General features: G+C 44.5%; 1 protein-coding gene across 7 annotated transcripts in view; it reads right to left on the reverse strand.

Moving 5' to 3' along the window:
- The window catches only part of LOC138569831 (transducin-like enhancer protein 2), a 1,070,704-nt gene that overhangs the window by 974,152 nt on the left and 70,438 nt on the right, over positions 1–26,114 (reverse strand). The window contains exon 1 of one of the 7 annotated variants that reach the window (XM_069648253.1): positions 4,750–4,820. The exons of the other annotated variants lie outside the window; for them this stretch is intronic. The gene's annotated coding sequence lies outside the window, so the exon portion shown is untranslated. Of the gene's footprint in view, positions 1–4,749; positions 4,821–26,114 lie in introns of those variants that run through there. 7 annotated transcript variants of the gene reach the window in all.

A 26,114-nucleotide genomic window follows, 5' to 3' on the forward strand; every position in this document is an offset into this window, starting at 1 on the left:
CCTGCCAGCATCCTGAATCACCTGCAAAGGAAGGGAACAAGAGAACAGAAGAAGGAAAAGGCCTCACCTGCTAATTCTGCATCCCAGAGATATTTCGCCGACAATCCTGAAAAGGAAGACATTTATTTTTAAAAGCACATCGCATCGATCGCTGCAGCGCCGCATTCTACTCACCTTTACAGGGCGCCTCCATGTTCAGCAGCGACCATCCGGATTCGCAGTCGCACCCCGCGCCTAGGGAGAAAAAGACAAGAACAAAGGTGAGAGAAAGAAGGGAAAAGGGAAGCTAAAACTCCATGTCAAGACTTACCTGTTGGGTCATTCCCTTTTCATTTCGGGTCCGCGCCGCATCCAGGCATTTTCGGACCCCGGCCCCCTAAGGGGAAAAAGACATCAGCGTTAATGAGTGAATGAAAAGACATTACCAAAACACTCATTAAGACTTACCTGATTTCCACAAGGATTTCACCGCTCACCTCGGGTCGGTGCCTGTTCCCCGGCCTTCCGTACCCCGGCCCCTATGGGGAAAAAGACACTAGCATTAGAACATTAATGCATGGACACATGGGGAACCACTTATAGAAAAACGTACCTGGAAGCCAAGGAAGTTTGGTTCTCACCCATCCGAAAATCCAGTGACGTAACTGGATACCAACGCGCCCCTGCATCAGAAGCAGGATGGAGAGCCCGTCCTTCCAGACCCTAAGGTGAGACGCTACGGGGAAGCACAGAAGGGTTTTGAGGAGGGTGAGAGGGGTAAGTGGGAGGCCGATTGCATTACCCCGCAGACAGTTAACCCCCTATTCTCACCTACAGAAGGATACTTCTGCGAGTCAGACAAGCCAGATCTGGGGCCCGGTCCAGTCCGTCTTCCGAACCCTGCGCATCACCTTAGACGAGGTCACAGCAGCGCGGACCAGGCCAGCGCCCCCGTGGGAGTCAGGTGAGCGTTACACTCTGCTCCTGAAACCAAGGACAAGGCTGCTCCTTTCAAAAACGCTCCCTTGCTCTGGGCTTTCAGCCTTAAAGGACTCCTCAAGCCCATTGAAGAGGTGTGGAGAAGTGCAACGACAAGCACCTGCTCCTATCTGCCTTAAAGTATATTCTCGAGCCAGTTGAGTTCCTCGATCCGCAACGGCCTGCAACACTGACGTCCGTCAAGCCTCGAGCTACCACTGCCAAGCCACCGCCTGAATGAACCCCATATGTCTCCACCAGCACTTCAGAACCGTCGATCAACACTTAGACAACGATTTGTGACCCTGAGTCGCTGTGAAGGCCAGCCTGTAGCCATTTGCCAAGCTTTGCCCGCAGAACCGTCTTTCCGCCTGATACCAGCCGCTGACTCCAGTCTCGAACTCAGTCGCAGAAGACTGAAAAAAGGCCTGAAGACCACTCAAAGCTATTGAGCAACAAGAACTAGTACAGCAAGTGGTACATTGTAGTTCTGTCCCCCTGGTCCTTCCCAGAAGGTCCCGGGAGACATTTTAAGACCCTTTCCACCTCTTTGCTGAAGCCAAGAAGCCTTTAGAACCACAATAGTTTTTATCAACCATACTAACTACCCTCCTGTCAGTATCAGGATCCATCTCTTTCCCTTCTTAGTAACTGTCTGTTCTCTGCATTCCTTAACAGGATGGGTTGTATTTAGTAGTGTTATTAGATTGTCTGTTGTGATAATAATAAAGTAGATATTTGTATACACCCTTGACTGGACACTCCATTTATCATTGGATAATAATTGTATTTTTACTGTGTTGCAAATAACCAACGATGCACGAACGTTAGAGGAGATAAATCTGCCGTTCTGTTTAAGTAGGTTTATCATTTTAATTGTATGCTTTTTAACCAATCTGTTCATATCCATTCTGGTGTAATAGAGGTGTGGGGCTGATTTAGAAACTGATATTCACCACTGGAGCACTGGTACCTCAGAATTTGATTTGTCACAACATGGTAGTCTGCACGGTGCAAGGCCTAGGTCAGGCAGGGAGAGCGGTACCCAGAGCTCATAGTCCTAATCCATGTAGTGAGGGTAGAGGCATGGTCGTAAGGCCTTTGTTCTGCATTATCTAACAGACACAAACAGTGGCGGCAGGTGAGTTTGAAACCTGGTGGGGTGTACATTTCCTTGGGGCAATTTTTGAGTGAGCGCGCACAGCGCGCGAGCCTGCACCACACAAGGGGAGTGCAGGAGGGTTCCCCCCTGTGACATTTTCAGAAAAATGGCCTTCAAAATGTGCAATTTACTGTCCAAAAAACCCACCGAAATATGACAAAAAGCTTGTGAACTGGTGATCTGTGACAGGGCTGAATGAACAGGTTGGATAGCTCAGCAGGTTAAGTGCTCGCTGCCAAGTTTGGTGCATCATATGTAGGTAGCAGGTGTGAAGACCAACAAAACCTTTCGTCCTTTAGAGATTGGTAAATGAGTACCAATTACGGTTGGGTGGAAATAATTGTTTTTTAAAATATTCTACTGAAAGCAATGTTAACTACCAGAGTATTGTTAACTGAAAGCAATGTTAACTACCAGAGTATTGTTATTATCACCCCCTCGCGCCACTTCACACATTGTTCTACGCAGAAAGAACACAGTGAATGTTCACGGACAAAGAACACAGTGAATGTTCACGGACGGTCTGTATTACTGTCACGTGCACACCAGGGTCTGCCTGTCCCATCATAGCGTGCAGGTCAGTCACTGTGCACTGACGGTCTGTATTACTGTCACGTGCACACCAGGGTCTGCCTACCCCACCATAGCGTGCAGATCAGTCACTGTGTACTGATGGCTTGTGTTAGTGCATCGTGCACATCAGGCGCCTCCATCCACATCTAAGCACCCCTGTGTGCACTGCACTGGTGTCTTTCATCTGGACTTGAGTGTAGCAAACACTGCGGGCCTGATTTACAAAGCGTTTGTCAATGGAGTATTCCGGCTGAAAAATGCTTTGTAAATCAGGCCTCTTCTCTCATCATGCTAGAGCCGCAACCCCCCCCCCCCCCCCGCCCCACAGAATGCACAATATATGTGTATGTGGTGGTGATGCAGTACTTGAGTTCAAGCCGTGGCAGAGGATGAAATGCAAGACTCGCACGTATCTTATCAAAGCCCCTCCTTTCAGACTGTGCTTAAAAGCCACACGTAATAATAACACAGTGACTGCGACGTCCACATCTGGTCTAACACATGTGTTAATGGAAGCCAAGCACATCCGCACACCCCACAGACAGACACCTCACATGTCGAAACAGCCATTGATGCAGTCGTGTGGCTAAAACACGTGTCCTTGGTACATATTACGTACAATGTTACCCTGCCCATGCACAAGAACTCGGCTCAAACGCACAGGCGCTAGACAGAGCACGGGATTCATATTCACAGCACATAAACAGGTTTTCTGGCGCACATATGTCCATATCATGACAAAGGCAATCCTTTCATTTCAGCAGTTGGAGGAAATAAGGCAGGCGTGCTTCACACAGCCCCTCCTTTCTCAGTGGACGTCCCAGGCTCTGCCTCATGTGTGAGCAGCCAGGCAACAGACAGACAGCCAGGAGCACACATGCAGCACATGCATGCCTTCACCGGACGGGCAGCCCACTCCACTCATTCATGCAGAGTGCCTGGAGAGTGGCGCTGGGTGCTAGCGAGGCGCGGCATAACACAACATAGCATAACTCTCGCCAGCCGGCCGTATGCTGGAATACCCACCAGAACGCCTCAATCCAACAGAATCAACCAGGCAAGAAGGTTGTTAACCTTTCTGACAAGTGTGAACAAAGTGATTTGCATTTGCTATTTATATTTCATGTTTCAAGGCGGGTGGGTGGTCCTCGCGCTTCCAGGAGTTTCTCTGCCGCCTTTCTTGTGGGGCTGCGCCGCTGCCACGCTCTCTCATTAGGGATGGCAAAGCACATCGCACTGAGAGAAGCAGGCCTCGCTCCCTGGCGCTCCAGCAACTGGCTGCCAAGCTCCACAGAAGGACGGTGCAGGCGCCTCCGCACTCAAGCGCTGGTACTGCCACGTGGCGCACACAACTCGACAGCCTTGGGACACAAGGCCCCAAGTTGCCTACACGACCCAACAGTCAGCACTGAAAGATGTGTAGGCCCACGTCTTTCAGTGCTGACTGACTGTTCAGCTGCTGACTGTTGGGCCGTGTTACAGGGCCCAAACAGTCACTCTGGGTAGGGTAGTGGGTACTTACCGGTCCGCCAGAAAGCTTTAGAAATGGTTGCCCAGACCAGCCCAGCCCTCTGCTGGGTTTGGCTGGTCTCGTCTGGGCAGCAGCTCAGCTCGTCTCGTGTTGTCCGTCACCGATAGAATCCAGAGGCAGAGAAAAGAGTGAAGGTGGCGCAGGCCCTGGGCCATCACCTACCTAGATACAGTAATGTCATTAGCTGTTTGCCTGCCAATGACATTAGAGTGTGGGGGTTGTCCTTGGCTGGCAAACAGCCAATTACATTACTGTATCTATCTTCGGTTTGCTGTTTGCGCACATTTTATACTGGCGGGGCCACCCCTCATGCGCCCCGCCAGCCTACCAATTAAAGGGCTTACGTATAGTGCGTGAAGCTACGAGCTCCACGCACTCTACTATAGTGAAAAAACAGAGTAAAATGGGACGCGTCCCACTGTGGGAGCCAGCCCGTAGGAGTTCTTATCAGACAGCACTATTGTTGGCACAGCACCCCGCGCTGTTGGCAAATGCAAAGAAGATTAAAAATAAAATTAAATAGTACCCATGATTTCTTTCTCTTCCTGTTCACGAACCATCAACTGTGGTGTCCCTCTGTCAGCCAATCAAAGTTTACCCAGCATACACCATTAACATCCACTGTAAAACAATACATACTACAAAATTACACTTATAAAACGGTCCTATCAAAAAAATCACATACACCCCTATAGATTCCTTCAAATATGATAAAATATCAAACATAAAATTCTCATCTGTTGAGTGCATTATTAAAAAACATAGCGTCCGCACCATTTTTTACGTTTTTCCTTACGAAATGCAGTCTTAACTATTTTCTTCTTGGTCCAATATTAGCTTTACAGACCAGCAAGAAATGTAAAAGGTTCCCGGGCATTACCGTCCCTCGGGGCTTCACGAGTTCACAATTGCTTTTTAGTCTATGGGCCTCATTACGACTTTGGAGGTAGCCATGTCCTTAATAACGGTATGGCTGCCTCCAAAATCATGTCCGGGTCCGGGTTCCCTGAAGGGGGAAATACCGGGCCATTCCGAGTATGGAGGGCCCGGTATTTCCTCCTTTAGGGAACCCTGGCCTGGTCCTTCCCCATTCCCATTGGAGCCCTCATAGGGCAAGAATGGGAATGGGGAGGGAGCTAACAACGGGGCCATTACGAACGGGCCCGTTGTTAGCTCCCTGGTCCCCTCGCGGGACCCGCTATGGACGTCTGTAAAAACCAGACGTCCAGAGCGGGTCCCGCGAGGGGACCTCGTAATATTGCAGAGTGGGTTTAACGGCGCCGGCACCATTACCGGCGCCGTTAAACCCATCCTGCACAACTTATTCAATTACTCATGTTGTTTTATGGTTCCAAATTTCACAACTATGTGGATGACATGTAAATCCTGTTGCAGCTGAATACTGCACAGCATCATCTGCCGAGTCGGTTTGCTGAATGCTTGAGAGCCATTGCTGGGAGCGAGAAAAGATTTGATGAGCAGGACCTACATCTGGAGAACAGGAGCTCATGCATCGCGTGGTGCAAAGCATACTTCCACATAAGATGTAAACTATAACTTTATCCAATACATAGAATTCATTATGCTTTAAATACCATCTAGCGAATTCCTCAAGCACCCTTATACAAACGCCACGCCCCACCCCCACATGTCACGTAGGCATACTTGTGTGGCACCATTTAGCCTGGGTAGGCAAAAGAAGCTATTAATAGCAGTTGATGTTGAGCTAACCAGGTTCTTCTAGGTCTAGATTAAACCAGGGTCTAAATAGATCTCGCCCCTGGCAATTTTGGCACCTGTCATTGATAAATGGATGGGCCTCAATTGGTTGAAGCTCAATCTTTCTAATATTGAATTCCTTGTGGTGGATAACACTTCATGTTCCAATTAACAAAGCATTTGGCCATTTACCGTGTGCAATGCCTTTGTCCTACACATGTGCTCAATGATTTGGCAGTTAAACAGGGTGACAAGCGGCCCTTGTATCACCTGATTGCACAGGTGACACAAACAAGTTCTTTTGACCTTATAGAGCAATTAACTGTCTGTCATTTGTTGCCTTTCCTGCAGAGATTCAAAGTTATTATTGCCTTAGTACTTTGCAGGAGTGGCTGGGCTGAAAGTCTCCATTCAGATCTGCCCAAACACTGCACTGGGGAAACTGCAAGAACTGCAGACGTGACTGCCCGTGCTTCAGTCCAAGCATAAATCAGATATTGTATCTCGCCTTTATTGTGTGCCCATCCTTAATGTGGATAAGCGTATTAGATTCAAGGGTCATGCATTGCCCCTAAAAGCACTTTATGGGTATGGTGCACGTTTTTTAAGGAAATGCCTCTTGTCACATAAATCATCAACCCATCTCGTATCTACTCATTCATTCATCATAGTTCCAACTAGAATACTACCTACGTGGAATACTGGATAGCAGGTCACTCCTTTCCAGTACAGGCAGCTACTCTAGCGAGTCATTACACGGCCTGCGGTAGCGGGCGTGTAGTTATGGTTAAGTTGTTCAACTCATAGGAGGAGCACTTTTTGGCCGGCTTGTTACTTCGCTCCCCCTGGACGAATCCTTACCAAACTTTGCAATTAAAGTACATGGCCCGATCTGAATTTCTTGGACAAGTTTGGTGAGGTTTCGTCAAGGGGGGCAAAGTTATAGGGGGGGCCCAACATAGACATAATGGTTAACAACTTTTGCTCATGGCTAGAGCCCAAACCACTGGACGGATTTTCACCAAATTTGCGCCAGGAGTGGTGGCTTGGTCCCAGAAGCGTGCTTTTGTAAATTAAGTGTAAATCTGTCCAGTATTTATTTTTAAAACGACCAAAAAGTAGGTCCAAAAAAGTATGTGATATCTGGGTTCGGTTTGTGGACCCATTTCCCTGTTCTGTCTGTGGACAGGCATCCGATTGGCCTAGAGGGTGCCGTGATGTCCACGGACATCGGACGCGTCCACTGATTGGATGGTAAAAAGCGTGAAGTGCGTCAGATTTTTGGAAACTCCCGCCATGTTGGATTTGCTCACATCTGCCGGTGTCCGTGGACACCACGGTAGAAACATATAAAAAACACAACATTGAACTTGTTAAACTTATCAAACAATCTCTGGGGAGGTGAGGGGTGATGAGAATGGTATGGGATATGGCTGTAAAGAGCCAAAAAACTGGTGCATTTCACCCCCGAAGTCTGGATGTTCAGGGCAGTCCTGTGATGTTCACGGACACTTCATGTGTTCGGGGACATCTATGCCTATTTCTGCATTACAGGGTTGTGAAAAACAGTTCTTGGATGGCTTATAACTTTGGTGCCACTCAATGAAACTGCATGAAGTCTAGAATTTTATTCTAGACTTCATTCTGCATGGTTTTGAAAAGTGTGGAGCTGTTTTGTCAAGAGGGAACATATTTAGAGGGGGGGGGCCTAAAATATTGTAGCGACTTATAAATGTGGTCCCATTTGACAAATCTGCACACAAGTTTGCAAAACATATTTAAATCTAGATATAAATGTTTTTGTAAAGTTTGGTGGGATTTTATCAAGAGGGGGCTAAAGTATTGGTGGGGTCTCAACATTTTAGATGGTTTATAACTTTTGTTACCATTTAACGAATGTGGACAAATGTTTTCAGAAAGATAATAGACCCGACCTTCAATGTTTGTGTAAAGACAAATGGATTTTGTCAAGTGGGGGCTAAGTTATATGACTATTGTATGTAAATACATGTTGACACTTTTGAAAAAATAAAACATGTGTGGATTTCAAGAAAACTTGTGTATGGAGCATTAGCAAGGACCCAAAAGCAAGGTTTTGCAAATGCAAGTGTTTTATTTTTTGACAAGTTTCATAAGTTAGGTACATATAGCCTGTGGCCAATGGCAGTGGCCAGGTTGTCTGACTCATGGTATAAGGTCATGACCCGGACAATCTGGCTACTGGCCATGATCGCGAAGGACGAAAAATTGTGTTAAAGTGGCCATGTCCATATAAACAAGTAATCTTACCCTTACTAACAGTATTTCAAACAAACTAAAATAATGAGCGGGACAGATGAAGGGCTGGTGGGCGGAGTGACCATCTGTGTGTGCGCGTGCGTTACTGAGAGTGATCCTTCGTCCCGGTGACCATACTCACATGGTTCTCCTGTGGTGAGCGAGGACCAACAGTACGTGTGTGCATAATTGTAATGATGCCTACGAAAAAACCCATGCTGTGCATTGTCGGACAAGGCAAATTGCACATGCTGAAGGGAACCATGGGACATACAAGATGATGAACCCAAGGTAAAGTTGATATAGATAGTGCAGTTATTTGTGTGTAGACTTAGTGAGCCTTGTGTGTGTGCTACAAAACTAAGGCTGATGATGCTACTGGTGGCTGCATCAGCGGCATTCCGAACATAAGGGGCACAAATGGAGCTGCTAATGAATGTAAAAGAAGAGGCGGTCCCGGATTATTAATTCTTGGAACAGTTGTCTGAAGTTGTGTAAGCGCTTGCCCTACTGCTCTGTGTCATGCAACTAGTGTTGGGTAACTCTGGAGAAGATATGAACGGACACCCTGACTGGTGTATAATTTATGTTAGGGGCTGAAAGATCTAATTCAGACCAAAGTGGCCATGTCCACCTTGGACCGGCTATGTGGTAAAGTTATTCGAAAGTAGGATAGGTTTGAAAGTGAAATAAAATGTGCTTGTGGTAATATGGTCATAGGGTTCTGACTTTGCCTTCTGCAGGCTGCCGTGGAAAGGGAAGAAGGGCTCTGTACAGAGCCCTGCCTTCTCTTTACATGGTGGCCATCTTGGAAAAGCATTTTCCTTCCTACAGCAGGATGCCTCAGGCGTCCACCTGCAGGAAGAAAAATCTATTTTTTAGCACTCCGGGGTTCCCGCTTTGCGAACCAGTGGTGCTAATGGCCTACATCCCCCATTGCAGGGGCTGCAATGGACGATAATGGTCCGGAGCCATTGTTATTTATTAATGTATTTATTTATTTATTTATTTATAATGAGCCGATACCTGCAGGTATCAGGGCGCACACAAACACACTTCACTTGGGCCGATGACTTGGGCTGCCGGGCCGTTATCCCCCATTCCGGTCCTTGGAACGGGTGATGAACGTCACACTATTTCCATTAGCATAACACAAAATGCTAATGGAAATGTTGGGAAAACGAATTGAGTCTATGTACTTTACTGAGAAATGTAAAGTAGATGAAGTCTATAAGTTTTTTTTAGTTCTATTTTTTAACTGTGAAAGGTGGTCCCTAAATGAACCTTTCTTTTGTTGTCTTAAAAAAAATGTTTGCATGAGAGGTTAGAACGTAAGGTGAGGGGGAAATGAGGGAAGCGGCACCAAGCACCTATATGGAGGGGCAGGTGGACAGGGGAAGGTGCTGTGCTTGTGTTACTTCTAAGGTAGTGGCAGTGTTTCTAAAGCTCCTTGATTACAGATTCTAAGGCACGCCGAAATTGCTTCCCCTGCAGAGTGGTGTGTTGCAGTATATACAGAGGACTGTTGTCTTCCAAAGATATGGATCAACAGCCTCTTTTATCACTTGCAAGGTAGCTAGTGGGATTTTCTGTCCCACAGAAGTAGGCTGTGTGGTTACAGTATTGGTTGAGGAAGATGATGTGGAGGATGACAGCCTACTACTTGCTAAAAAAGGAACAATCTTTTTGAGAGCATTGCGGTAGTTGGATTTGGTGTGGCGGCGCATGGAGGTGGTCCCGTAGGAGTAATGTCCAGGTAGTCCGCGACTGAGTACAAAGTTGCACTCAGTGCATTTTACTTTTGTAGCTTTAGCCTTTGGTGCATTCCCAAAAGTGGTAAAGAACTGCCACACCCTTGATTCTCTCTGGGTGCTAGAGGTAGGCACTTCCTCTACCTCATCTTCTTGGTCCTCTTCATTGTCTTTGGAAATACTGCGCTTTTTTGGTTGTGTGGGTCCTCCAGCTGGTGATGGTGGTGGTTCTTGGGGAGGAGGAATGGCAATAGATGATGCCATTTTTAAGATAAATAGCAGTTTTGCTAATATTCTTCAAGTGTGTGCTTTGTATTAGATTGTTAATGGATAATGAGTAAGAATAGATGTAGGAGCTGTGCAAGGGTAGATTTGGAGCTTGAAAGTTCCTAGATCAGTAGGAAATGCAGTTGCGTACTGTCCTCGAAGCAAGGAACCGAATCCGAAGTGCAAACACGTTCATGGACACGTCATCATGCCGCACGCAAGCGCATGTTCACGTGGCACTGTCCGGAAGGTCCACAATGACGTCAGAGGTTCGTGGATGTCGACCGAAGCAAAAACAGTGGAAAAAGTATAGAAGTGTTCAAAATGATGCTACAAGTTTTAAGGTGAAACATAAATTGGACAAAAACGTTAAGTTGCACTATTCACTGAAAAAGCGTTGTTGAAGGGACGTTATGGTTAAGTTGCACTAATAAAAACCTATGAAATTCAATGAAAAAACATTCTTCAAGGGACGTTATGGTTAAGTTGCACTAATAAAAACCTTTGAAATTCAATGAAAAAACATTGTTAAAAGGACGTTATGGTTACAAGTAAAACTGAAAAAACTCTGAAATTCGCCATTTCGGGTAAGCTAAGCAACCATAACTCGCGCCAGCACTGTGCACTTCTAAGACTAACACCCAGGACATCAAAGATGACATCACAAATGCCATTGATGACATCACTGATGACATCACATATCTGGCCCGTGTGTATTTGTTCACTGAAATATCTAGGCCAGGTGGTTTTGTTCACTGACATTCACAATGTTAAAATTCAAAAGGTGCTGTATATCTAGACGTTAACCTTGTCATATGTTCTTAAAGTACTTTCCTCAGCTCATGGTGCACGTACATGGGGCAAGAGCCAGGCCTCAAACGCACAATTCATTTGTATACATGAAGATAAACTTTAATGCGATTAACATCTTCTGATGATGCTGTTCCCTTCTTCCTTACTTTGGTTTCCCTGTATATGCCTCTGATTTGTATGCATTGTGGGTCTTCATATGTATTGTTTGTACTAGCACAAGGGTGTAGTAAGTCTTGAATTGTTAGCTAGTTACTACATGTTTAACATTACACAATCTCCCCTGGCATCATGTAACCAACATTATAAACACAACCCTTTGAAGGTGTAGAGGAGGTGCCAAGCTCGATTCACACTCCAACCACCCATTTTGAAGTACCAGGAACATTAACGCCAAAATATGTGATGTATGATGAGCAAATAAACCAGCAGGGAGCCGCAGTTGAGCTCTGTCCAGTACCTATTAGAAGAACAGCACCTGTTGAAGTACCGACATCTAAGAAAACCTGGACAGTAAGGTACCCATTGAGGAAACCATATCGACATATGAGACAGAATGATGATTGTCAGAATGCAATCCCTGAAGAAGCTAAAACGATACTGAAGGAAGACGAATGGTAACGTCCCAAAAACCCGGACTGACTCACATATAGAAGATATGAAGACCTGTGAATGATGAAAAGAGACGAAAAACCGTCGATAAGTGACATCCTGAGCCTAAACTGAAATAATTAATGTCAAGAAGGCAGGAAGAATGCCACATGCGCAGTGAAGATATTCAGTTATTTTAAACGTTCATATGCAAGGAACCGCAAGAAACAAGAATTTGTGAGGCTTGCTCATACTTAGTAGTAAGATAGAGTGCGGTAAGCGCCACCGATATATATGTACCTCAAAAGGAGCACTTTATGTAAGTATACTTCCCCTATGCACAAGAGCAGAATCAACCAAAGGTTACTAAAGGTCTCAAGAGGAGAGCTTTGCAGCGAACAAATCAAGAATTAAAGACGGAGAGAAACATAGACGAGGGTAAAACATGCCAAGAAGCCAAGGTCGTATCGGCTGAAATAGATCCACAGTGGATACAGTTAATGAATAGAATAACAGAGTACCCTGTGCAGAAAGGTCAAAATAAGCCACAGATGGCAGATGGCTGGCAGAATTAAATCAAATACATGAATTGCATGTAGAATAAGACGACTTCAAGGTGTCGAAATCACGTGACCAGACAAGCGAGAAGGGATGAAACTTTCACACCTACGTATCGACCTGTGCCATGCACAGACACCATAACTTTTCTAGACCAAAAAGCAGACTCGAGGCCAACAACAAAGAAATAATTGACACATGACCACTGAGGTGATGATTGATTGTAGCAATAATTGGAGGGAAGCTGTGGGTAGCAGATGAACTCCCTGCACCTGGCCGGCTATTCTGCACGCTGCTAAGCAAGTGGAAAAGTATGAGTGGGGTTGATGCCAACCCAATCATAGTGGACCGTGTAATCTAGGGTCCTATAGTTAGTAGAACCAATGAGACGTCGTACTTTTAATGACGTCTACAGTAGCCGTTTTGAAGGAAGGGCTTAGATGCCCCATCTGACAGTGTTTATACATCCGCACTCCCCGTTCCATATACAGATATAGTGCCTATATTAAAGTTACCTTCCTAGAACCAATAGAGTTGCATGCTAAGTTTTAAGTGTTACACGTCAGTGGTGACATGTTTTTGGTATAAATTATGTGTTTTTTCTGAAATTAATTGAAGTTGAAGCGAGAAGGAAGATCGAGCAATTGCTGATATTCTTAAACTCCTCGTTTTTTGTACTTGCCATTAAACAGACTCCCTTTGGCAAACTATTGAGTTGTCATCATTGATTTGATGCGAGAGTATTAATCTGCATCACCATCCATCTCAAGGGTGCTGCTGTTCATCTTAAAGTCCTATGGGCCGGCTGGGGTCCTACTGCACATAGGGACTTTTCATCAAAATTAATTTCACATGTGATGTCATCAGTGATGTCATCAATGACATTTGTGATGTCATCTTGAATGTCCTGGGTGTTAGTGTTAGCAGTGCACAGTGAAAGCGCGTGTTATGGTTGCTTAGCTTACCATAACTGGCGAATTTCTGAGGTTTTTTGGTTTTACTTGTAACCATAAAGTCCCTTTAACAATGTTTTTTCATTGAATTTCATAGGTTTTTATTAGTGCAACTTAACATTAACGTCCCTTTAACAAGGTTTTTTCATTGATCTATATATACAAAGATGAATCTATGTGCAGTAAAATACCTCAGACCAGTCATCTCACTAAACTCTGGTACAATGAGTGGTGCCTGGCGGACACCAGCATGTGCTTGACCGTCATTGGTGATGTCATTTGTGTTGGCATAAAATATGTCACTGACTGAAGAAGCCATTTGTAATGCCATCTGCAAAGTTGTTGTGTGGATTTGAGAAGAGCATGGCAAGGGCCTCGTGTTTGCTGGCAAATGTTAGTTGTTTTTAAATTTGTATGTTTTTACGTATGATATAATACAAGATATAGCTTCCTTTGACAAGGATACAAAATACAACATTAATATCGAGTACGCTACAAGTATGAATAATAAGAATTGCAGTTCCGTTTTTCATTCACAAATCAAAGGCGAATTAACAGGTACACTTTATTTGTATTCAGACACTACACTTGTGCAAAAGAAAAGGTGCGTTTTATATGCATTCAGACACAAAACCTGTGCAAAACAAGTTGTCATTTAAAAGTGACGGGATACGCTGTCATTTAAAAGTGATGGGATACACCGTCACGTGACTGGCCACATGACACATCGTATAAATAGAGCGCTTAAACAAAAACCTGGTCTTTGCATTTGCGCGGAGGACGTAGCTGGTTTTCAAATCACCAATAGAACTCAAGTAAGCGTAGTTAGCAGTTTAGTAGAACAGCTAATGGAAAAATCACAATTTGACATGCCATGGTAACTAGCAATTATTTTAATATTGTAGCAGTGAATGGGACGAATGTAACAAGTCATACTACAAAAGTTTCTAATTCTGAAAGCAATACTACGAAAGCTCGGCTCAAGGGCAAACCACTAGTGAAGTTAAGCTTGAAAACATGGGAACCACGGACTAGCCGTAAAATAGGTAAGATGCCTATTGCTCATGCATTTCAACCAGGAATGTGCAAACAGTTTTAATTCAGGAAATGTAACAATGCTATCTCAATTACATGACAGGGAAACGTCCAGAGTGAGGAAGTTAACAACAAGCAGTAACATCGCCATAAATTGATTGTGTTGACCAGTCCCACATAGCGAACAACTAATATTAGAGGGACAGGTAATATATTTCATTTCACTCAATAGGCATCATTTTGATGTTTACAACAAAGCAGAATATGACAAGGGTTATCTTAGAATCACGTGGGTACATGGGGGCTCCTTTATGCATCAGTCTGATGTTGTTTTCACAGTAAAATGAGGATAATTTAGGAATCTGTTAAAACGAAGTGTGGGGTATAGAGACTACAGTTTCTGGGTAGTTAAACAACTTACCAGACAATGTCATGATCCAAGATCATATACATTGAATTCTAAGGGACTTTAGACGGATTCTAATAGTTGTTTTCCCTCTGTTTTTTACCTCCCCTTTTTCCCCCAACAGTGATATTTTGTGTACATAATGATTGATGACAAGAAGATATATTTGTCTTAAGGATTACATGGATTAGACCCAAGAGTTGAATAGTTAGAGTATGCCCTGACGAGGAACCAGAGGGTTCAACCACGTGTTGGCAATTTGTGTATTGGAATTTCTACATTATATTTAGACATGAAGTGACATCAATTTTGTTCACGTTCGGATATTGCAATACCAGTGAAGAGAAAAATTGTCTATGTTCGGTCTTTCCAATATCTGTGAACAGATAAATGTGTTGATACTGGTATCAACGCCAATAAAATATTTACTGCTCTAAGGCACATAAATTTAAAGTGATTATGCTTTCTCTTTAGCTATTCCAAAGAGAAGTGTATAGCGCCGAGGAGGAGAATACTTGGACTACATCAGAATAGGTACAACACATTTGGAGAAATGGCACGAACGGGTTCACGTTGGCTAAGGTAAAACCTTTTTATAAATTGCTCAAAATTGGATGCACCTAGACCTTAAAAGAAACAAGTACATGCATCAGAAATTGGATGAGGTAATCACTTTTTAATATGAATACATAATTTTGGCATGGTCAGAACACACACAAAAAGATACGGAAAAGAACAGACGGTTTCAGGCATACCATCTGCATGTGGAAAAACACAACACAGTGCATTGATATGTACCCCTGATTCAGGCATGCCACAACATGAAAACTGAATATGCATATGCGCGTACAGCCATACACCAGATTCAATCCATAATGACCGAAACAGACCCTTTGGCCAGCTGTACACAACACGGAAAGACACAAACACATTCGGAAGCACTATTATTACTCGAGAATGTGCAGATCACACAAAAATAAAAATAAACTTTGCTATTTCACAGCCAGACATCTGGAAAAACCCAGGAACACCCCAGGATGTGGTGCACGCATTCACGCTCATCACATTGTCTTCACATAGGTTTCAGATGCGCAATTTGGGCATGTGCATAACCTGCAGAAAATACAACATCACATATGAGCCTGATTCACGGAAATTGAATTTTTTGCACAGTTCAAAGTGAATTTGCACTGCTGAAAAGTGACTTTGCACTGCCAACACAAACCCTGATCCATGGAACTGTGCAAAGTGGATTTGTGTGCAGCGCAAAGTCAGTACAAAGTAATTTGTGCGCAGTTCCAGGAATCAGGGTTTGTGTCGGCAGTGAAAAGTCACTTTTCAGCAGTGCAAAGTCACTTTGAACCATGCAAAAAAATCCAGAAATCGGGCCCATAATTGTTAGGGATTCAGAAATTCCATATCCACAAAGATGCATTAGGTCATGGGGACATACGGACTACACACTCACAGAATAAATGGGTAATTAATTGCTAATTACTGGGAGTCACCCAGGGACGTCATTTCACCAAAATGCCTGGGGTAGCGAAAGTGACATTGAATGAACCTTGACGTCATTTGACCACACTCCCAAGTGACATCACAAGAAGTGGTGGCGCACAAACCTTTCGCCACTTAACATCACAGGAAATGTCATCATATGCTTTCATACACAACTCAAATGACACTTTGCACAACACTTTGCACAAAACATTTCTACCATGATGATTATCCTGTCGCATTCCCCCTCTAGACTACCTGCCGACTAGACATGGGTGGCTAGCAGGGACTTGGTCACTCTTTCATATCCTCGTATTGGCTATAGTGCACACATGCATACTAGCCCCTCCTCGAATATCCGGTATTATCCAAATTGACCTTTTACAATTGACCTTTTGCACAATTGACCTAATTATAGTGGTCCTAATTGACCTTCTGCACAATTGACCTTTATATTATTTTAGTTATTTTATATATGTATTGGGTTGGTTTTGGATTATAAATAATATAAGGGGATTGGGTGAGGGGTTGTGGGGGGTTTTGGATTGGGTGGGGGCTTGCGGGGGGTTTCCCCCCCATATATGTTCTAATTGACCTTCTAAATTAGGTCAATTCTCCCGAGGTCAATTGTGAAAAGGTCAATTAGTATACAACCGAATATCCTATACCTTGGACTTCGGTCCCTCAGAGGGTGTTCAAACTACAACACGTTGTGAGCATAACAGTGGTGAAAGGTGCTATATAAATGATACATTACATTATATAGCATTGTCCCTCAACACTAAAAAAGAAAATATGGTTATGAAATCAGTGTAATGTGACATACATTTCATACAAGAATGGATCGTCATATGTAGCATTATTATCAGCTTGTCAAAGGCCCATGTTACCACGGGAAGTGTATGAACCCAAATCCCCTCTTTATGTGGATCCTCCCTGTTATTTGAACATAACTAGTGAGCGAAATCACATTCTGGGGGACAGGGACGGATAGGCGGGTATAGGGACAAGGGAAAGCCAGGATAGAAGGGGAGAGGGAGAATGTTTCACCACAGAACATGTGTTCTATAGACAATGGCATCCACAGTCTTCAATGTCTTGCCCTGGATCTTTTCCAGACCTGACAATACCCCTGACCGTATAGATAACAATGCAAACCTCTGCAGTTCATTCAAAGCAAATACAAGCCTGTAAGTAGAGAAGGCAATATAGTGAAGTTGAACAAGGAGCATGGAAGAACAGGAAAGATGAGGAGAGATTAAAGATAGGAGAAGAGGGAGAGGAGATGAAAGAACCGAGGAGGAATGTAACTGTCCTCCACATATTTTAAGGTTTGAGCGAGATACATTTAAAAACATCACTAGACACAAGCTTTGGGATATTTATTTTGAGTGACTGAACATTTTACAAATCTAAGGATGCTGCCACCACATTTGTTGTAACAGAACCTGAACTCTCAGGCCTTGGTTCAGTTCAGCAATGGGAGAGTTGGCATGCATGCCTCGCTATAATTGCAGTTTTCTGGCATGCCCAGGGCCAGAATGCCATTCTCATTTCCAGAAAGAAGCCGTATCTACCTGCTGCCTTTCCGTTTCGAAAATATTAAAAGTAATAATTGGAGCAGGAGGTAAAATCCTTTGGATCGCGGGAGCAGAGGCGTAGCAAGGATTGTACAACAAGTCGGGCCTGGAGCTAATGCAGTTGGGCACATCCCTACGGAAGCCAGCCAAGGGAAGAAAGCTTGTTTTGCCTCCAGGGATTGTTGGCAAAAATGTTGCATTTTAATTGCACATTTTACCTAATATTAATGGATAAGTTAACACCTTGTCCTTGACGCCTGTATTTGTACAGGCAAAATCACATTTAAAGTAACACGACCATTAGTTTGAGAAAACTCGTGTAGAGGAGCAGCTGTATACCTATGCAGGAGAACCTGTCGCCCTTCCTCCTATATGTTGGAGGCATGAGACTGTTCGGTGTTTGACACCAGCCCTTGTGCCAATACTGCAGCGTGTGTTCGAAAGAAGATACCCTTTGAGACAACCCTACCAAATGTATCCCCGGAGTGATGACAAGCTTATGGAGGAACTCCCTGAAGGACTATGAGAAAGAACAGAGAAAAGAAGCTAGTGACGTCCTTAAAAGTATGCACGACGTGCCAAGATACTGACTGAAGAGAATGTATAGATCCTAAAGAAACTAATGACCAAGTAAATAATCAAGTGAACCTTTAAATATGAAAAAGAAGATTACTCATGCACGAAGTGCTGCAGAAAATCAACTTTCAATAAATGTATGGACGCTGAAACGCAAGGTAGATTAAGTCCTCATAGAAGCTGGCTATACGTAATAAAATACAGGAGATGCCGCCATTATATAGAAGCTGGACCCATGAAGCGGGAAGGGAAAACTGTGTCACAGCAAGATTACACAGAATCGTGGCGAGGTTGTCTGGCCTCGAGTCAAAACTGACGCAGTCAAGGTCAGCAATCTATTCTGGAAATGAGCGAACGTGCGGAGGATGAATCTTCCCTTGTTAAGGTACAAAGAAAGAACACCAAGTTCCATCCAAGCCATCCAAGTTTAATTCATTTAGAGCATTTAAGACCTGCAAAATGGACCAAATCATGGTCTCCCGTCATGTGAGCCAAGAATGAAAATAGAGTTCGAAATTGGAGTCCCAGAGACCATAGTGAGTACCCTCACTCCTGTGCAATCTCAAAGACAAGGATACTTTACAAGGCCAAGTACAAAGACAATCTGCATGGCCGATGAGGGATGCTTGGATAATTGGGTTGGGAGTTAGTGTCATGCACCTGGGTCTGGGCTTACATGCTGCTAAATGAACCGAATGCTCCAGAAATGCCACAAGCATGCCAACCAATTATATTAGTCCATATAACGAAAGACCTTATAGTTTGAAGACCAGTGAGAAACGGTGCATCTAATGTTTCTGAAGGTGACATGTTTTAAAGATAGGCACATGTTGTCCACCTGATAATGGAAAGCCAATTACAATCCTAGCTCCTATGGAAAAGTATACTTAGATGTTGTCCTTAGCCAATCCCGACCCTTGATAGGTTTTTCATTATTGCCACGTAGTAGGACATCACCCCGGATGTATTTCTGGTATAAAAACTGTTTTGTGTAAAGATCACTGAGAGACTGAGCGTACGTCCGTCAGGGGATCTGAACTCTCAAAAGACTACTCAAGAAATGCTATTATGCACAGTGGACCTGGGCATATATTCACACGTTGAATTCCGTAAATATCCTGAGTGAGAAAGCGATTTATAGACAGCAGTTTATTTAGAAACTGAACCATAGGGGGTGTTCGCAGTATGCAGACGAGACATCCTGAGACAGTGCTACGTGACCCTCCTTTAGAGTGGAGCACAGCACAATTTGGCAATGTATCCTTTGCAGCGATGCTCCCCCGGCCCTCTTTCGAATCCCACCTGAAAAATACACTGGCTGCCTCAACCTGAAACACCAGCCTAAAAACCCATGCTTCACACACACATGCTTGCATTCACTTGGACACACGCAGTCACACACAGAAGCTCTACTTACAGACAACACACGGCTACAGCCTACAGTCAGATAGTCACAGCCCATTCTTGCCTATGCTGCACACAGTCAGCTACATGTCAGACACTCCCAGCATTACATACATGCAACTGGACTTTTTCAATGCCAAACCTGTGTTATTGCTGCTTCGTCATACGCCCGTAACAGCAATATCATAGTCCATGTTAATAGTTCTCTTTTTATTGACATACCTTAGCTGGGTAATGGGCTGAATCAGCCTTGCTGGCATACCACGTGGTGCCGTACAGGATGCATACAGGCACATTCTCAGCAGCAACCACTTTACTCTCCGAGTTATCTCACCGGCTGAAACGGATGCCGGAACCTCCGTGTACCAGCAACTGGATCCAGTAGAATCTATTTGCAGCTAGTCAAGAAGAATTCCCACCAGGCTACATTAGCATTTTTCTTGGATGTTTTATGCTTCTGTCCTCAACCAGCCATCTTCTGTGCCAGCACTCTCCCAAATCTAAGAGTGTCTCAAATCCAAAGCCTTCCTGGTGGCATAAAGAGGCAGGGGTTCAGGGATGCAGTGCCACTCACCAACAGCTGTATCTCTGTATCACGGCAGGATGGGGGTTGACAATGTTGTCGCGAGCAGCAGACAGGTGAGCGTTGGAAGCGCCTTTATCTCTGAGCAATGCACGAGGCATAGGCACTTGAGGGCGCGCGGCAGGTTTTGTCGGAGATGCCAATCAATACCGATTTCATTGTGCTGGGGAATGCTTGGCTTCCTGGGGGCCGCCTATACATTCGCAACGCCCGCTGAAGGACAGTGCGTACCTGAAAGTGATGGGAGGTTGGGCGGTATCCGGTCATTGCATCGCCAAAGCATGGACAGCCATACCATCTAAAAAAAGCATCTAATGCATTTTTTTTAGAGGGTTAAGGGTTTAGTTTAATAAAAATGTTTTTTAAAGGTTAAACAAGGGGGTTTGGGGCCCCCATTAAAAACAATTTAAAAAATGGATTATATTTCTTTTTTAGATGCTTTTTTTTTAGATGGTATGGCATTAGATGCTTTGGCTGTCGATGGAATGACTATAAACGAGCAGGACAGTCTCCGCTGGTGCAGCCTTACTGTAACCACTGGAAATCCCTCCTACTTGTTTCCTGCTGGCCTTGTACTCCACCAAAGAGTTTGAATCTGGAAGACCGGCCCACAACCACATTGAAATGGAACAGAAAAAAAACATTAATTAAGGGCATGTTTCTGCATGTCAACAAACTGAGGTCTAACTTAAGAACGCTCCTTACTGCATTATCCCTGCATGCCTCCGACCGTGTCTTGAACGGCACCATGTTGGGTGGCCAACGTGTAGGTTAAAGCAACCGGCTCAGTGGAAGCATAAACGAAGAGATGGGACTGGCCTCTTCGTTACTGATGTATAATACCAAAATGTACTGGAGAACAGTTGGCCATCTTGGACTGGAGGGTCATATCCAGTGAATGGCTCCCCTGCACGTCAATCTTGCAGCAATGTGCAAGGCAGCTGATTACCAGGGGGGACCCCTACGTTAGTGCCTGCGGCCCAGTAGCTTCCATTTTTTTAAACTTTTTTTTACAAACGTTTTTGTATTTTTATTTTAATACAGGGGTTACAGGGGAGACCACAGGGGTCGTAGCTGCGATAGGGTGACCAGATTTCCAAACCGAAAAACCGGGACGACCAACAACATAAAAGAGGGACTACCCCATTGCAGCCCACCAATTACCGCCCCTCCCCCTACACACCCCCACAACCACCACCCACCCATATTTCCAGCCCTTCTCCTTTCTATAAACTGTATATGATCTCTTTGTACAGTTTTGTCTGTGAATCTTGGCATGTTAATTCAAAAGAGGCGTTTGCTCTAATTGATATTACATGGCTTTGCTGTACACTAATTTCCAAGCCAGTCTCTGTGGCACAGTCGTAAGTGTTGGGACTGGCACCCGAAAGGTTGGGGGTTCGAGCCAATTCTCCAAGGTCAGAATTCTGATAGTGTTCTGAAAAATAATTTTAATTTTAATTACTGTAGCCACCAAACCATGAAAATCCCGGACAGGGTTTTTAAAATGTAAAAACTCCCGGGACTCCGGGATGGAAGGTGATTTCTCCGGACTGTCCCGGGAAAACCCGGACGTCTGGTTACCCTAAGCTGCAACCCCCAAATGACGTCCCTGTCACCTTTGATAACTATCAAAAGGAATGTCTATAAATGTTGAAAAAGCCAACACTTCTGCACAAAGACTCAGTCGAAGTGTGCTATTTATGGACTATTAAAATAATACTATTTAACAATTAAACCTATGCGCTACAGCACATCCTCATAGTACTTTCTTAAAATATGAGCTGACTTACATCAATAATATAGTGTAAAGTATTAGTATTCTGAGGTTGTGCTGCAATCTGGCAGTGGCAGTTGAGTTAAAAGTCTGATGGACTTTGTTTATGTTTGGGAAATAGTTTATCTGGATTTAGGATTTGTACCTCAAGGATGGCATTTCCAGAGTCTGTAGACTTCACTTTGGGTAATAACAATAAATCCCTGGAAATTAATAGTTTCTGTGTGATATAGCCATATATTACAGAGTCGGCGATAGTGAGGCTGTTGCTATGGTTACATTGAACTCCCATAAGAAGCTCTTTCCTGCTGTTCGATGAAAGTGCGCAAATCTTTCCAAAAATAACACAGTCCTGATTTCATTCAATTTTTTTTTTTACATTTACATTTTGTTGAAGGTCGGTCCTGGGGAGAGGGTGGCAGAGGTCGGTGGGAGGGGGGTCAGTCATAAAAATAGGGTTAGTCATGCAAACTACCATGTAGAATTGTTGCTCTCACCTACAGAAAAAGCATCTTGGTACCAAAAGAGATCATCATTTGACCTGATAAAAATCAGCTCAGTTTTTACAAAAAAAGAAAAACTCCCAGAAAATGACCAAACTCAAAAAAGTGATATTTCAAGCTATCCGACCAATCAGATGGCCCACTACTAAGATATGTTCCTTTTGTGAAATGTGACTGGTCTTTTGGGGTGCACAGGCTATTTGACAGAAAGGCATTCTGATTGGTTAGGGAGGGTCTGAAAATGTTTGATGTGCCTACCCTCTTGGATTCCAGACTTTCCGGCGGGTCTGTGGAGAATGGCCATAAAGAAAAGGGAAAGTTCACAAACAGAAACAAAGGCCGGACTAGTCTGACAACAAGCTAATAAAGATGGGTTTAGCTTTTCCTGAAAAGCAAGAGGTTCCTGAGAGAACCAATGGAAGAGCGTTCCATGCTAGAGAGGCATGGCCCGAGAAGGATCGACCATCAGCCAGCTGGCACCCTCATACATTTAGGAAAGGTTGACCCTAAACGTGAGCTGATGGAAGATTTTACTTGGATGAGGTCTCCGCAGTCGTAGAGATACAGAGGATTTTCGTGTTCTGTATATGAACATGCGATCCAAGGTTAAGGATTTAAATAAGGCTCTCTTAGAGACTGGGAGCTAATATATTTATTTATTTTTACATTTATAAAAAGCGCAAAAACCCTCAGGGATCGAGGCGCTGTTACGAACCAGTTACATACAAAACGGAGTAAGGCAGGAAAGTTGGGCTGAAGAGGAGGATCTTTAGTTGAATAGCCAGGTTTTCAATGCTTTCCTGAAGGCCCAGTGTGATTGTTCGGCTCTCAGGCAGGGTGGTAGAGTGTTCCATTGTCCGGCTGCCACCGTAGGGAAGCATGTGCCGCCCACTGGCACTCGGAGGAACATTGGTTGGATGAGTCGATGAGTGTACGCCCATCTTACTGGCCTGGCAGATTGGGCTTTGGTGAATTTCTGTGAGAGGTATGGAGGTGCAGAGTTGGGGAGGCATTTGTGTGTAATGGGTAGTGTCTTGAACATGATTCTTTCTCGGATTGGCAGCCAGTGGGCATCTCGTCTGGCTCCTGAGGTATGCTCTTGTTGTGGAATGGCGAGTGCGGCGCAAATAGCATTGTTCTGGATCACCTGCATCTTGCAGATGTGTTGCAAACAGTGCGCTGCAATAGTCAAGCTTTGATCCGATGAGAACTCTGGCGATGGCGAGGAATTTTTCTGGGATGAGAAGGGCCTGGAAGTGTTTGGTTAACTTGGTGGTGCTGTCTGTGGTGTGCTAATGTAGTGACTATTTACTCAAGCCAAGTAAGGCTCTAGCAGCGGACTTCTTTACGTGTCGCAAATGTGAGATTTGAAAGTAGGCTAAAGGTAGATAAATGTTGTTACCATAATCCAGTTTGTATCAATTGCCACATTCTTATGAGAGAAAGAGAGGCAGGGTAATAGATGTTTCAGTCTTGATCAATGGTTTTGCCACTTTGGAAATCCAGTTGGCAAATTATATAAATCGGAGTAAAACCAGATTCCCAGAATCCTTATAAAGTGAGATGGGATGGGGAATACCATAAAGGTCTCTGGCTTTATTGGAATTTATTTTTATACAGAATTATTCTCCATCCAGTTTTTGACCGCCACTAGACAGTCTCGTCGTTTATATGCCACTTCTCCCCTTTGTGGCGCACCTTAACCATTAAGGGGTGCATTAGAGAAGATGAATATGCCTAAATACAAGCCCATTTGTTGAAAAAGCCGGCCAGAACCAGGCGTCGAGCCAAGTCTGCTGACCTGAAGCTGAATCTGCATGTCTGGATCAAAATCTAGGGCGGGTCTGCAGAACATGAGCCAAGCATGTGGACCCTGAGTCTGTCTGCAGACCCCAAAGAGTCTGTGGATTCAGTACTTACAGGGCATGAATGAACATTGTGGGTGTGTGGGTGCTGTGTTTAGGGCACAGCCAAAGGTCATGCCCCATCACACATCGTTATGTTGTTATGGTTTAAGTTATTGTCTCTGAAGCATGGATAATCACTCCCAATGGACACCAAGATACCCGTGGGGTGTTTTTAAGGTGCCTAGGCATTGTCTTCGGTACTTAGCTAGTGAGAACATTGGAGCTCTTGGCAGAGACTGGGATAGAACATGTCCCCTGTGCACAATGGATGTCTGGTGACCAAGGTATGCCCTAGGTACAGCTTTTCACTGAACATGGTTACAGACCACAAAGTGGGCACATCTGATCGCTGAGTGGTCACTGAACATGGCCTGCAGGACTCGGAGCTCTTGGAGGAGACCATATCCTGCCCAAATGCAATGGCCCAATGTGCCGGATTGGCAACTGCAAAGGCGTGAAAGCCCCGGATTATTTTATATTTATTGTAATAAAATGATGCAGCTAAATCTGTTTACAAAAGGGTGGTCTGCAAATGGCCCCCTTTCATAAATGCCCCATTACAAAATGATAGTCCAACATGTGCTTTTGCCTACATGCGCCCTCAGCTCCAGATCTGCTGTGACACAGAGCAGGTTGAAATGTCACATGTACATTCCTGACTGCTGCTGAAACACAAAATTCCTGCCGGACAGGCAGTGTTTTAATCTTATTTATCTCTGATCTGAATAATGATTGATGCCTTGGAAGCTCTGGTGACAAGTACATCTCTAACACATGACAGGGTTGTGTAATGGTGACTACTACGGAGGCACAATTATACAGCCACCGCAACTTGGTATCACACCAGTATCAGCTATGTGAGCAGGGCCTAACTATGTCAGGACTGACGTATATTTGCTTCTAGGCTTAATGTCTCTATGGCTGCCATGTGAAGCAATAGTCAGAATGTTGCCCATTTGATTCTCCGGCAGGAGGGGTATGACAGAATAAGGCAGAGGAGAGCTCTGTCCCCTAACAATCTCCAGACACAGTGGGGTTGAATGCTGCACTGGAACATGGCCCCTGCTCACTGGAAGTGAAGGATCCGCTGTAGAGGCCAGCAATCTCCCTGGAGTGGGAGTACAGGACAGGAGGACTCATCTTGTTCTGGAGACCCTGGATTAGGCCTGTCATCAACCCAGAAGTCAAGGATAAGGTCTGTGCCATGATCCCCACATTTAATTGCTTGTGAGCAACACTAGCCTGGACTTCACATGCCTGTCTCAAGCTTCTTTGTGCCATGTCTCATTACAGCTTGGACTGCACCGAGTACTGGACCCAATCAACCAACTCATCAACCTAACGCTAAATCACCACCTCGGGAAACTCTTAGGTATGTCTTTGGTGGCTCGACAGAATTGGGCCAGGCTTCTAAGTTACTAGGAAGAGGCAATGGGCCTCATTACACGGATGGCGGTGAACCATGGTGCTATTAGCGCCATGGTTCATGCCGGTAAAATACCGGCACCGCCTTGGTGGAAAGGGGAATTACCGCCCTATTCCAAGGTTGGTGGGGCGGTAATTCCCCCTTCCACCCTTGCCCTTCCCCATTCCCATTTTTGCCCCATAGGGCTCTATGGGAATGGGTGAAGGCGCTAATTACGGTACCGCAAATTGCGGTACCGTAATTAGCTCCCTGGTCCCTTAGCGGGTTGGTT

This window comes from Ambystoma mexicanum, chromosome 1p (assembly GCF_040938575.1).
Source record: "Ambystoma mexicanum isolate Mex_15411 chromosome 1p, UKY_AmexF1_1, whole genome shotgun sequence".
NCBI lineage: Eukaryota > Metazoa > Chordata > Amphibia > Caudata > Ambystomatidae > Ambystoma > Ambystoma mexicanum.